This window comes from Mustela erminea, chromosome 2 (assembly GCF_009829155.1).
Source record: "Mustela erminea isolate mMusErm1 chromosome 2, mMusErm1.Pri, whole genome shotgun sequence".
Taxonomy (NCBI): domain Eukaryota; kingdom Metazoa; phylum Chordata; class Mammalia; order Carnivora; family Mustelidae; genus Mustela; species Mustela erminea.
Genome location: NC_045615.1, coordinates 73610629 through 73622648, shown reverse-complemented (window position 1 = coordinate 73622648; position 12020 = coordinate 73610629).

The window sequence follows — 12020 nt, the reverse complement described above, 5'->3', positions numbered from 1 at the left end:
ATCCCTTGAATTTAGACAAAGTATTTAATGTATTTGATGATACGGTTAATAATAATTGTTATTGTAAGTTACAATAGAAAGGTTATTCTTACATTTCTTTTTTTGTCTTCTGATCTTCATTCTGTTTGTAATTGCAAGCCATATACCATGTTTTTACTCTAATATGTTTACCTTATCAATTGTTGAAACTCCATTCTTTTCATGTTTCCTAAGTACCCATTCAGGGACAAGATACCCTGAAGGAAGAGAGTGGAAAAGTCATTGACTTTGATTTTTGCCCCAGTTTGACTGAGAGGAGTAGAGTGTATATGTAGTGGTGTGACTGTGATCTTTGGGAAATAAATAAGACTACATATATAAGAAGTTATACATAAGATATTAATAACCTTGAAAAATAGTGTTTGGACTCTCTTCTGAGGTAGTAAATAGTCAATCTGTCACATAGACACAAAATAAACACATAGGGATGATAGTTTACTATGTATTTATATGAGCAAATTCAGTTTAAGTTAATACATTATATTAACCATAGAAATTTAAAGTAATTTAATTACTCAGCAAACTAGGACCTAATGATGAAGAGAGTTATCTCTAGGTAAAACAGGAGCATTTCATTCAAGATTAAGAATAGCCACACGTTTAGACAAAACACTCTATAATTTCACAACAACAAATAAAAGTGATGGGAATGATCAGACTAATTGATTTTTATTTTCATTCTTTAACAGAGAAGACTCTTTCAGCTTTAGGTATAGTCCATTGAAATAACTGTGAAAATGCATATTTTCATCCAGACTGATAAAACTATCTAAATGGAAAAACATTAATTTACTGGAAGCATATGATTCTTCTACATTGCCTAATGCAAGACATGAGACACTTCTGTAGAATATGGAATTAGACTAATGAAACATAGGTAAATGTAATCCCTTAGGAAAATCTTATGTTCCACATATGTTCCATTAATTTTTGTTATCACTAAAATGGAGAAAATGAGCCAGTATTCACATTTTTGCACAGTGTTAATCACATCAAAAAGCAAATTTACAAAAAGCATGAGTGCATAATAAGTGTGCTACTTCCTTGGTTCTGGAAAAGGAAAAATATATATGTATATACACATGTATGTGTACATACATACATATAGTAGTTATGTTTGTAATGAAAGATAATATCCGTTATCTTTTAAATTGCACTTAAAATTGATAAACATTTTTGTAGAATCTGTGTGTTTTTAAAAAAAGGAAACAAAACCAAAACAATCACAAGAGAATGTTATTACCAAAGGCTATACCATGCCAGTACTAGTGGTATAAAATAATAATTCTCACTGTGTTGTTTTATTTTTCTTCTAAATGTTGCATATGGAAGGTCACTCTAGCTTCATTCTTGCATGATTTTTTTTTGTTACTTTATTTTTTTAAAAAGTCTATATGGTTACAGATGAGTCACTTTGAAGACTGAGTACTTATCAATAAAATATTAAAAGATGAACTTATATATAAGCTCTTAAAGGAAAGAAGCATTAGTTGTAAAGAGTAAATTGATCTTAGTAGTTTAGCTTATATAATGTTATGCATTTTTCATTGCTTCTGGGTGTTTACAATATGAATGTTTTGTATCACATATATTTAGGGAATTCAAATATCTTCTGAACACACGCCAGTAGATTACATACAGTTTGATAAGCAGTGCTACTGATAGAAGAAACATTTATAATGTGATTTTAAAAATTCATTTCCACATACGTTTTAAACTCTTACTTTATAATTCTTCACAAATAGAAATAGAGCTGTCATATGTCTCTGCAGTGCTATGCAGAATTACATCAAAATTATTCTTCTGAAAGACATTATGGTTCACATATATCACCGTTATCCACATTACTGCTATGACAATAAAGTGAAAACTTTTATTTTAGCATGCTCTATAAAATAACAATAATTAAAAGATGATCAAGAACAATTGCTCTCATTTTAAGGAATGCATTTTACAATTCAGGAAGAAATGTATCTGAGATTTTGCTCATCCTTCTGTCCCTTTGAGGATAACACATCCTTCTAATTGATATTAAAGTACCAGGAAAATAAAAATCCCATTCTTATGGGAAGCAGTCAGTTTTATACATGTGAATACATGTGAATTCCTAAAGCACATGTAATGACAAACTGTGATGGAAGTACAGCATCACTGGGAAAATATGAAGTCTGGTGGATGAGTGTGGGCATGGGGGTGGGTAGAAAGAATTGATACCAAGTCATTTGACTCTTTTCCAAAAAAACCACAAAATTTTATGCACAATGGATAACAAGAATGATTAAAACCCACCCACATGAAAATGTTGAAATGGGAGTTGTTGGGTTCCATAAAGTCTTTCAAAAACTAATATGCACAGAGTTCATTTTCATCATCTAAACTTCCTTTTTTGGATAAATGATATAATGTCATATACATGATGCCATTTTTAATGGAAAATATATTATTACAGAAGTTTTAAATTAATGGACATACTCATTTTAATGTGAACAGCCAGTAACTTGACATCTGTTTTGTTGTTCATTTTATGTTTAAGATCTCTTTGTTAAAAAAAAAAAAAAAAGATTCTGTAGCTGTTTTATGAACGTGTGCAAAGGGAAAAGCCTGAGTTCAGACTGTTTGAGTTTTACTACTTTGGTTTACTTTTTTAATTACATTACAAAATTACAAAACATTAAGTTTTCATAGTTAGATCACAAGAAAATTTAAAAGTCTGTATTACAATAAAAAGGTCTCTGTAAAACCCCTTTTTAAAATCTATCTTGTATACATTTGTATTCAAGGTCACATCCACTTCAGGAACAAAAGATAATCTATGCTTTCATTCTTGCTTATAAATTTTATTTTTAAATAATATTTAATTTCCTGAGATTTTGCTATTATATACCGAACCCTTTGCCACTTTAAAATCACCAAATTGCTTATTGAAAACACTGTAGGGAAAAATGAGGTTTAAAGGACATAAAGCAAATCCAAGACCACAGCTATATTCTTTCTAAACTGTCCGGCATATGTGTCTTCAGGCTGAGAAGAGCTATCTTTGAGTACTTAGAGCAATGTAAATTAAGGGAATTATTCAGGAGATTACTGGGGAAAAAAAGGATTAGTGGTAAAATTAGGCAGAACTGTGTGCCTCTGTACCTACTTGATTACTCTGCACTCTCAGCTGCCTGAATGACAAAGATAACCCTGTTTCTGTGCTGTGCTTTTTGAAGTCATTGAGTAATTCAGAGTTCTATTTTTCTAAAAGATTAGGAATGTTAAAAAGAATATGATGTCTTTAAGGGTTTTCTTCACTGAGATGAGAAAAATCATTACCAATAAATATCATTATGTATAGCAATGGTATATTGTTGCCAGCATTTATTACACATCTAGTTATCAGTTTGATAAACTCATTTCCAAAATCAAATAAATATTAATGACATATTATAGGATTTCCCTTAATTCCAATATCTGGAACTACTGTATTTTTTTTTTTTTTTCCTAAGTAGATTCCACACCTAACACAGACCCCAATACAGGGCTTAAACTCGCAAACCTGAGATCAAGACCTGACCTCTGATCAAGAGACACTTAATTCACTAGTCACCAGGTTCCCCCAGAAATACTTTCTAATGTTCTACTTTTAGCCTTGGCAAAATTCTGTAAAAGGGTGCCTCTTGTCTTACGAGATAGCAGAATACTGAAGTGGTTGGAAAAGAAAAGCTGGGGTTAGTATAACAACAGAAAATGTATAGAGCACTAGGGTCTTACTGTCACAATGATTAATTCGGATCAACATAGACTTTCTTTAGTGGTAATTGGTATCAATCATGAAGATACTTGAAATGCAAGAATCAGTTGTGCCAGAGGCAAAATGGCCACTCAATATAAAAAAAGACCCACCAGGGAAGTTGAATCAAGAAATTTATCAAAGGGGTGCCTGAGTGGCTCAGTGGGTTAAAGCCTCTGACTCCAAAAAAGAAATTTATCAAAAATACTACTTGTTAGCATCCTTGCTATTAACCCACTACTCTGTATACAGTATAAACTATATATATTTATATGTGTATGTGACATATGTATACAGACTATGTATACAGAATAGACAATAAAGATTTAATAACTGGCGGATTAAAAATCATATAAACTAAACATTACATTAAACAAAACAAAAGGAAACAAAAAATGAGTTATAGCCTATAGGTCTGGATATAAAAACAAAATCCTACTATAAATCATTAGAATTATTGATATTAATGTTACTTGGGTTTCAATTGTGTTGCCATTATTTAACTATATAACAATTACAAATACAATTATTTGCAATTATTTTTTATTAACTTGTTTTGCCATCTTTACTGTTTGGAAAATGTGGCATCATACAGTTTCGTTTGTACAAATCACTCCTATCATTTTATCCAGCCAGGTGACTAAAAGAGAGTCCTTGGATTCAATAAGTTCACCTGTGTCAACATTTTCAAAACAAATTAAAGACAGAACTTTAGAGTGCCATGACTCTTCCAAATTTCTTACTTATCATATCTGATTATCACTGGTTCAGTTGCACATTAGAGAACAAATTTGGGATGGTTTAAACTCCCTTCAGAACACAAAAACAAGCCATCTTATAGGTGGGCCTCCCAGGGTTTGCTCAAGTAAACTCCATGATGGCATCTATGTTCAGATTCTTTGTGTTTTCTCTATTGTTCTTAAGGCTTGACCTTTGTCCTTATGGTCCTAAGAATCATTCCTGAAATCACAGTAGTATTCCAAGTGGGAAGGATGGAGAAGATAGTGCCTGCCAGATGAGTCTACTACCCTCTCTGCAATTGCCTTTTTGGGCAGTTTATCCAGTGGTTTCTGTTTATATTATTAGTTAGATCTGTGTCATTTCATCACCATTATTCTTGAAAGAGCCTGGAATTTTTTTTTTTTTTAAGCTGGGTACATTACTGTTTCTATCCTAATTGCAGTTCTTTTCTAAGAAAGAAGAAGAGAAAAATGGATTGTATGATATATAGTAGTCCTTTGGCAATATCTGCAATAAAGTGGTTGATTCATTTTGTCCTCAGATAAACCCTATAAAGGTTATTCTACATACAAGGACTATTATAATACCCATTTTAATATGTTTATATATTATATCTAATATACTCATTTTACACTGATATTCGTATAGGTGTTATTATAAGTTTCATTTCACAAACAGTATAATTGAGGCAGAGAGAGATGAAGTAACATAAAGTCACATATTAGCAAGAAGCATAGGTAAGATCCCATTGAGGGTAGTTTGATTCAGAGCCATGGCAAAACCCTACATTCAGGGAATTCTTGTCAAAGTCTTTCTGGAGAGTGCTTTAATAGATCTTGAGTGTTCTTGTGAATAAAGATCTAACATGGATAATTTTTATGTCCTAAAAAACAAATCCTTCCTCTCTTCATTACATTTCTCCAAAAAAGACCTACAAATGGCTAATGGGCATATAAAAAGATGCTCAGCATCACTCATCACTAGGGAAATGCAAATCAAAACTAGAACGTGATATCACATCACACCTGACAAGATGATTATTATCATAAAAAATAGTTGTTGGCAAGGATGTGAGAAACTGACACTCTTGAATACTGCTGGTGGGAATGCAGAATGGAACAGCTGCTATGGAAACTAGCATAGCAGTTCCTCAACAAATCAGGACTAGAATTACCACATGATCATACCACGTCTGGGTATTTATCAAAAATAATTAAAATCAGGATTTTGGAGAGATAGTAGCACTCAAATATTCCTTGCAAAACTCTTCATGCCATGTGAAAACAACCTAAACGTTCATCAACAACTGAACAATATATAAGAAAATGTGGAATACCATTACACTAGTATTTTAAAAAAGAAGGAAATTCTGTGTTACATGACAATATAGATGAAACCTAAGAACGTTATTCTAAGTGAAATAAGCCACAGATAAATATTGCATGTTTCCACTTGTGCAAGATATTTGAAGTAGTCAAATTCATAGAATGGAGAAGCGGAGTGGTGGTTGGCAGCAGGAGGGGGAGATGGGCAGTTGCTAATCAGTGGGCATAAAATTTCAGTCACACAAGATGAATGAATTCTACAAAACTATTTTCTATACAACACTGTCTCTGGAGTTACCCATACTGTATTATACATTGAAAAATTAAGAGAGTTCATTGCAAGTTAAGTGTTTTGGCCACAAATTTTAAAAAATTAAAAATAGCATGGCCATTGCTTAAGCATGAGGAAGATAAACAAAGAAAAAGAAGAAGAAGTTTGCCTGGTCTGTAATTGTCATTCTCTGTCTCTGTCTCTGTGTCTGTCTCTCCTGACTCACTCTGTCCTAATATTTTATTCAGATTACATTTACCGTACCTATTATATTTATAGATTATCATAGCTATTTTTAGGAGACATATTTTCTCTAGCATCAGCTATTTGAAAGCAGGGCATTGTTGATTTTTTTTTTTATTTCCAGCATAACAGTATTCATTATTTTTGCACCACACCCCGTGCTCCATGCAATCCGTGCCCTCTATAATACCCACCACCTGGTACCCCAACCTCCCACCCCCCGTCCCTTCAAAACCCTCAGATTGTTTTTCAGAGTCCATAGTCTCTCATGGTTCACCTCCCCTTCCAATTTCCCCCAACTCCCTTCTCCACTCTAAGTCCCCATGTCCTCTATGCTATTTGTTATGCTTCACAAATAAGTGAAACCATATGATAATTGACTCTCTCTGCTTGACTTATTTCACTCAGCATACTCTCTTCCAGTCCCGTCCATGTTGCTACAAAAGTTGGGTATTCATCCTTTCTGATGGAGGCATAATACTCTATCCCCAGGGGTACAGGTCTGTGAATCACCAGGTTTACACACTTCACAGCACTCACCAAAGCACATACCCTCCCCAATGTCCATAATCCCACCCCCTTCTCCCAAACCCCCTCCCCCCAGCAACCCTCAGTTTGTTTTGTGAGATTAAGAGTCACTTATGGTTTGTCTCCCTCCCAATCCCATCTTGTTTCATTGATTCTTCTCCTACCCACTTAAGCCCCCATGTTGCATCACCACTTCCTCATATCAGGGAGATCATATGATAGTTGTCTTTCTCTGCTTGACTTATTTCGCTAAGCATGATACGCTCTAGTTCCATCCATGTTGTCGCAAATGGCAAGATTTCATTTCTTTTGATGGCTGCATAGTATTCCATTGTGTATATATACCACATCTTCTTGATCCATTCATCTGTTGATGGACATCTAGCTTCTTTCCATAGTTTGGCTATTGTGGACATTGCTGCTATAAACATTCGGGTGCATGTGCCCCTTTGGATCACTACGTTTGTATCCTTAGGGTAAATACCCAATAGTGCAATTGCTGGGTCATAGGGCAGTTCTATTTTCAACATTTTGAGGAACCTCCATGCTGTTTTCCAGAGTGGCTGCACCAGCTTGCATTCCCACCAACAGTGTAGGAGGGTTCCCCTTTCTCCGCATCCTCGCCAGCATCTGTCATTTCCTGACTTGTTTATTTTAGCCATTCTGACTGGTGTGAGGTGATATCTCATTGTGGTTTTGATTTGTATTTCCCTGATGCCAAGTGATATGGAGCATTTTTTCATGTGTTTGTTGGCCATCTGGATGTTTTCTTTGCAGAAATGTCTGTTCATGTCCTCTGCCCATTTCTTGATTGGATTATTTGTTCTTTGGGTGTTGAGTTTGCTAAGTTCTTTATAGATTCTGGACACTAGTCCTTTATCTGATATGTCGTTGGCAAATATCTTCTCCCATTCTGTCAGTTGTCTTTTGATTTTGTTAACTGTTTCCTTTGCTGTGCAAAAGCTTTTGATCTTGATGAAATCCCAATAGTTCATTTTTGCCCTTGCTTCCCTTGCCTTTTGCGTTGTTCCTAGGAAGATGTTGCTGCGGCAGAGGTCAAAGAGGTTGCTGCCTGTGTTCTCCTCAAGGATTTTGATGGATTCCTTTCGCACATTGAGGTCCTTCATCCATTTTGAGTCTATTTTTGTGTGTGGTGTAAGGAAATGGTCCAATTTCATTTTTCTGCATGTGGCTGTCCAATTTTCCCAGCACCATTTATTGAAGAGGCTGTCTTTTTTCCATTGGACATTCTTTCCTGCTTTGTCGAAGATTAGTTGACCATAGAGTTGAGGGTCTATTTCTGGGCTCTCTATTCTGTTCCATTGATCTATGTGTCTGTTTTTGTGCCAGTACCATGCTGTCTTGATGACGACAGCTTTGTAATAGAGCTTGAAGTCCGGAATTGTGATGCCACCAACGTTGGCTTTCTTTTTCAATATCCCTTTGGCTATTCGAGGTCTTTTCTGGTTCCATATAAATTTTAGAATTATTTGTTCCATTTCTTTGAAAAAAAATGGATGGTACTTTGATAGGAATTGCATTAAATATCTAGATTGCTTTAGGTAGCATAGACATTTTCACAATATTTATTCTTCCAATCCAGGAGCATGGAACATTTTTCCATTTCTTTGTGTCTTCCTCAGTTTCTTTCATGAGTACTTTATAGTTTTCTGAGTATAGATTCTGTGTCTCTTTGGTTAGGTTTATTCCTAGGTATCTTATGGTTTTGGGTGCAATTGTAAATGGGATTGACTCCTTAAATTCTCTTTCTTCTGTCTTGCTGTTGGTGTAGAGAAATGCAACTGATTTCTGTGCATTGATTTTATATCCTGACACTTTACTGAATTCCTGTATAAGTTCTAGCAGTTTTGGAGTGGAGTCTTTTGGGTTTTCCACATATAGTATCATATCATCTGCGAAGAGTGATAATTTGACTTCTTCTTTGCCGATTTGGATGCCTTTAATTTCCTTTTGTTGTCTGATTGCTGAGGCTAGGACCTCTAGTACTATGTTGAATAGTAGTGGTGATAATGGACATCCCTGCCGTGTTCCTGACCTTAGCAGAAAAGCTTTCAGTTTTTCTCCATTGAGAATGATATTTGCGGTGGGTTTTTCATAGATGGCTTTGATGATATTGAGGTATGTGCCCTCTATCCCTACACTTTGAAGAGTTTTGATCAGGAAGGGATGCTGTACTTTGTCAAATGCTTTTTCAGCATCGATTGAGAGTATCATATGGTTCTTGTTCTTTCTTTTATTGATGTGTTGTATCACATTGACTGATTTGCGGATGTTGAACCAAACTTGCAGCCCTGGAATAAATCCCACTTGGTCGTGGTGAATAATCTTTTTAATGTACTGTTGAATCCTATTGGCTAGTATTTTGTTGAGTATTTTCGCATCTGTGTTCATCAAGGATATCGGTCTATAGCTCTCTTTTTTGGTGGGATCCTTGTCTGGTTTTGGGATCAAGGTGATGCTGGCCTCATAAAATGAGTTTGGAAGTTTTCCTTCCATTTCTATTTTTTGGAACAGTTTCAAAAGAATCGGAATTAGTTCTTCTTTAAATGTTTGGTAGAATTCCCCCGGGAAGCCGTCTGGCCCTGGGCTTTTGTTTGTTTGGAGATTTTTAATGACTGTTTCAATCTCCTTACTGGTTATGGGTCTGTTCAGGCTTTCTATTTCTTCCTGGTTCAGTTGTGGTAGTTTATATGTTTCTAGGAATGCATCCATTTCTTCCAGATTGTCAAATTTATTGGTGTAGAGTTGCTCATAGTATGTTCTTATAATAGTTTGTATTTCTTTGGTGTTAGATGTGGTCTCTCCTCTTTCATTCATGATTTTATTTATTTGGGTCCTTTCTCTTTTCTTTTTGATAAGTCGGGCCAGGGGTTTATCAATTTTATTAATTCTTTCAAAGAACCAGCTCCTAGTTTCGTTGATTTGTTCTATTGTTTTTTTGGTTTCTATTTCATTGATTTCTGCTCTGATCTTTATGATTTCTCTCCTCCTGCTGGGCTTAGGGTTTCTTTCTTGTTCTTTCTCCAGCTCCTTTAGGTGTAGGGTTAGGTTGTGTACCTGAGACCTTTCCTGTTTCTTGAGAAAGGCTTGAAGCGCTATATATTTTCCTCTCAGGACTGCCTTTGTTGTGTCCCACAGATTTTGAACCGTTGTATTTTCATTATCATTTGTTTCCATGATTTTTTTCAATTCTTCTTTAATTTCCCGGTTGACCCATTCATTCTTTAGAAGGATGGTGTTTAGTCTCCATGTATTTGGGTTCTTTCCAAACTTCCTTTTGTGGTTGAGTTCTAGCTTTAGAGCATTGTGGTCTGAAAATATGCAGGGAATGATCCCAATCTTTTGATACCGGTTGAGTCCTGATTTAGGACCGAGGATGTGATCTATTCTGGAGAATGTTCCATGTGCACTAGAGAAGAATGTGTATTCTGTTGCTTTGGGATGAAATATTCTGAATATATCTGTGATGTCCACCTGGTCCAGTGTGTCGTTTAAGGCCTTTATTTCCTTGCTGATCTTTTGCTTGGATGATCTGTCCATTTCAGTGAGGGGAGTGTTAAAGTCCCCTACTATTATTGTATTATTGTTGATGTGTTTCTTTGATTTTGTTATTAATTGGTTTATATAGTTGGCTGCTCCCACGTTGGGGGCATAGATATTTAAAATTGTTAAATCTTCTTGTTGGACAGACCCTTTGAGTATGATATAGTGCCCTTCCTCATCTCTTATTATAGTCTTTGGCTTAAAATCTAATTGATCTGATATAAGGATTGCCACTCCTGCTTTCTTCTGATGTCCATTAGCATGGTAAATTCTTTTCCACCCCCTCACTTTAAATCTGGAGGTGTCTTCGGGCTTAAAATGAGTTTCTTGGAGGCAACATATAGATGGGTTTTGTTTTTTTATCCATTCTGATAGCCTGTGTCCTTTGACAGGGGCATTTAGCCCATTAACATTCAGGGTAACTATTGAGAGATATGAATTTAGTGCCATTGTATTGCCTGTAAGGTGACTGTTACTGTATATGGTCTCTGTTCCTTTCTGATCTACCACTTGTAGGCTCTCTCTTTGCTTAGAGGACCCCTTTCAATATTTCCTATAGAGCTGGTTTGGTATTTGCAAATTCTTTCAGTTTTTGTTTGTCCTGGAAGCTTTTAATCTCTCCTTCTCTTTTCAATGATAGCCTAGCTGGATATAGTATTCTTGGGTGCATGTTTTTCTCGTTTAGTGCTCTGAAAATATCATGCCAGCTCTTTCTGGCCTGCCAGGTCTCTGTGGATAAGTCAGCTGCCAATCTAATATTTTTACCATTGTATGTTACAGACTTCTTTTCCCGGGCTGCTTTCAGGATTTTCTCTTTGTCACTGAGACTTGTAAATTTTACTATTAGGTGACGGGGTGTGGGCCTATTCTTATTGATTTTGAGGGGCGTTCTCTGAACCTCCTGAATTTTGATGCTCGTTCCCTTTGCCATATTGGGGAAATTCTCCCCAATAATTCTCTCCAGTATACCTTCTGCTCCCCTCTCTCTTTCTTCTTCTTCTGGAATCCCAATTATTCTAATGTTGTTTCGTCTTATGGTGTCACTTATCTCTCGAATTCTCCCCTCGTGGTCCAGTAGCTGTTTGTCCCTCTTTTGCTCAGCTTCTTTATTCTCTATCATTTGGTCTTCTATATCACTAATTCTTTCTTCTGCCTCATTTATCCTAGCAGTGAGAGCCTCCATTTTTGATTGCACCTCATTAATAGCTTTTTTGATTTCAACTTGGTTAGATTTTAGTTCTTTTATTTCTCCAGAAAGGGCTTTTATATCTCTCAAGAGGGTTTCTCTAATATCTTCCATGCCTTTTTCGAGCCCGGCTAGAACCTTGAGAATCATCATTCTGAACTCTAGATCTGACATATTACCAATGTCTGTATTGATTAGGTCCCTAGCCTTCGGTACTGCCTCTTGTTCTTTTTTTTGTGTTGAATTTTTCCGTCTTGTCATTTTGTCCAGATAAGAGTATATGAAGGGGCAAGTAAAATACTAAAAGGGTGGCAACAACCCCAGGAAAAAATGCTTTAATGAGATCCAAAA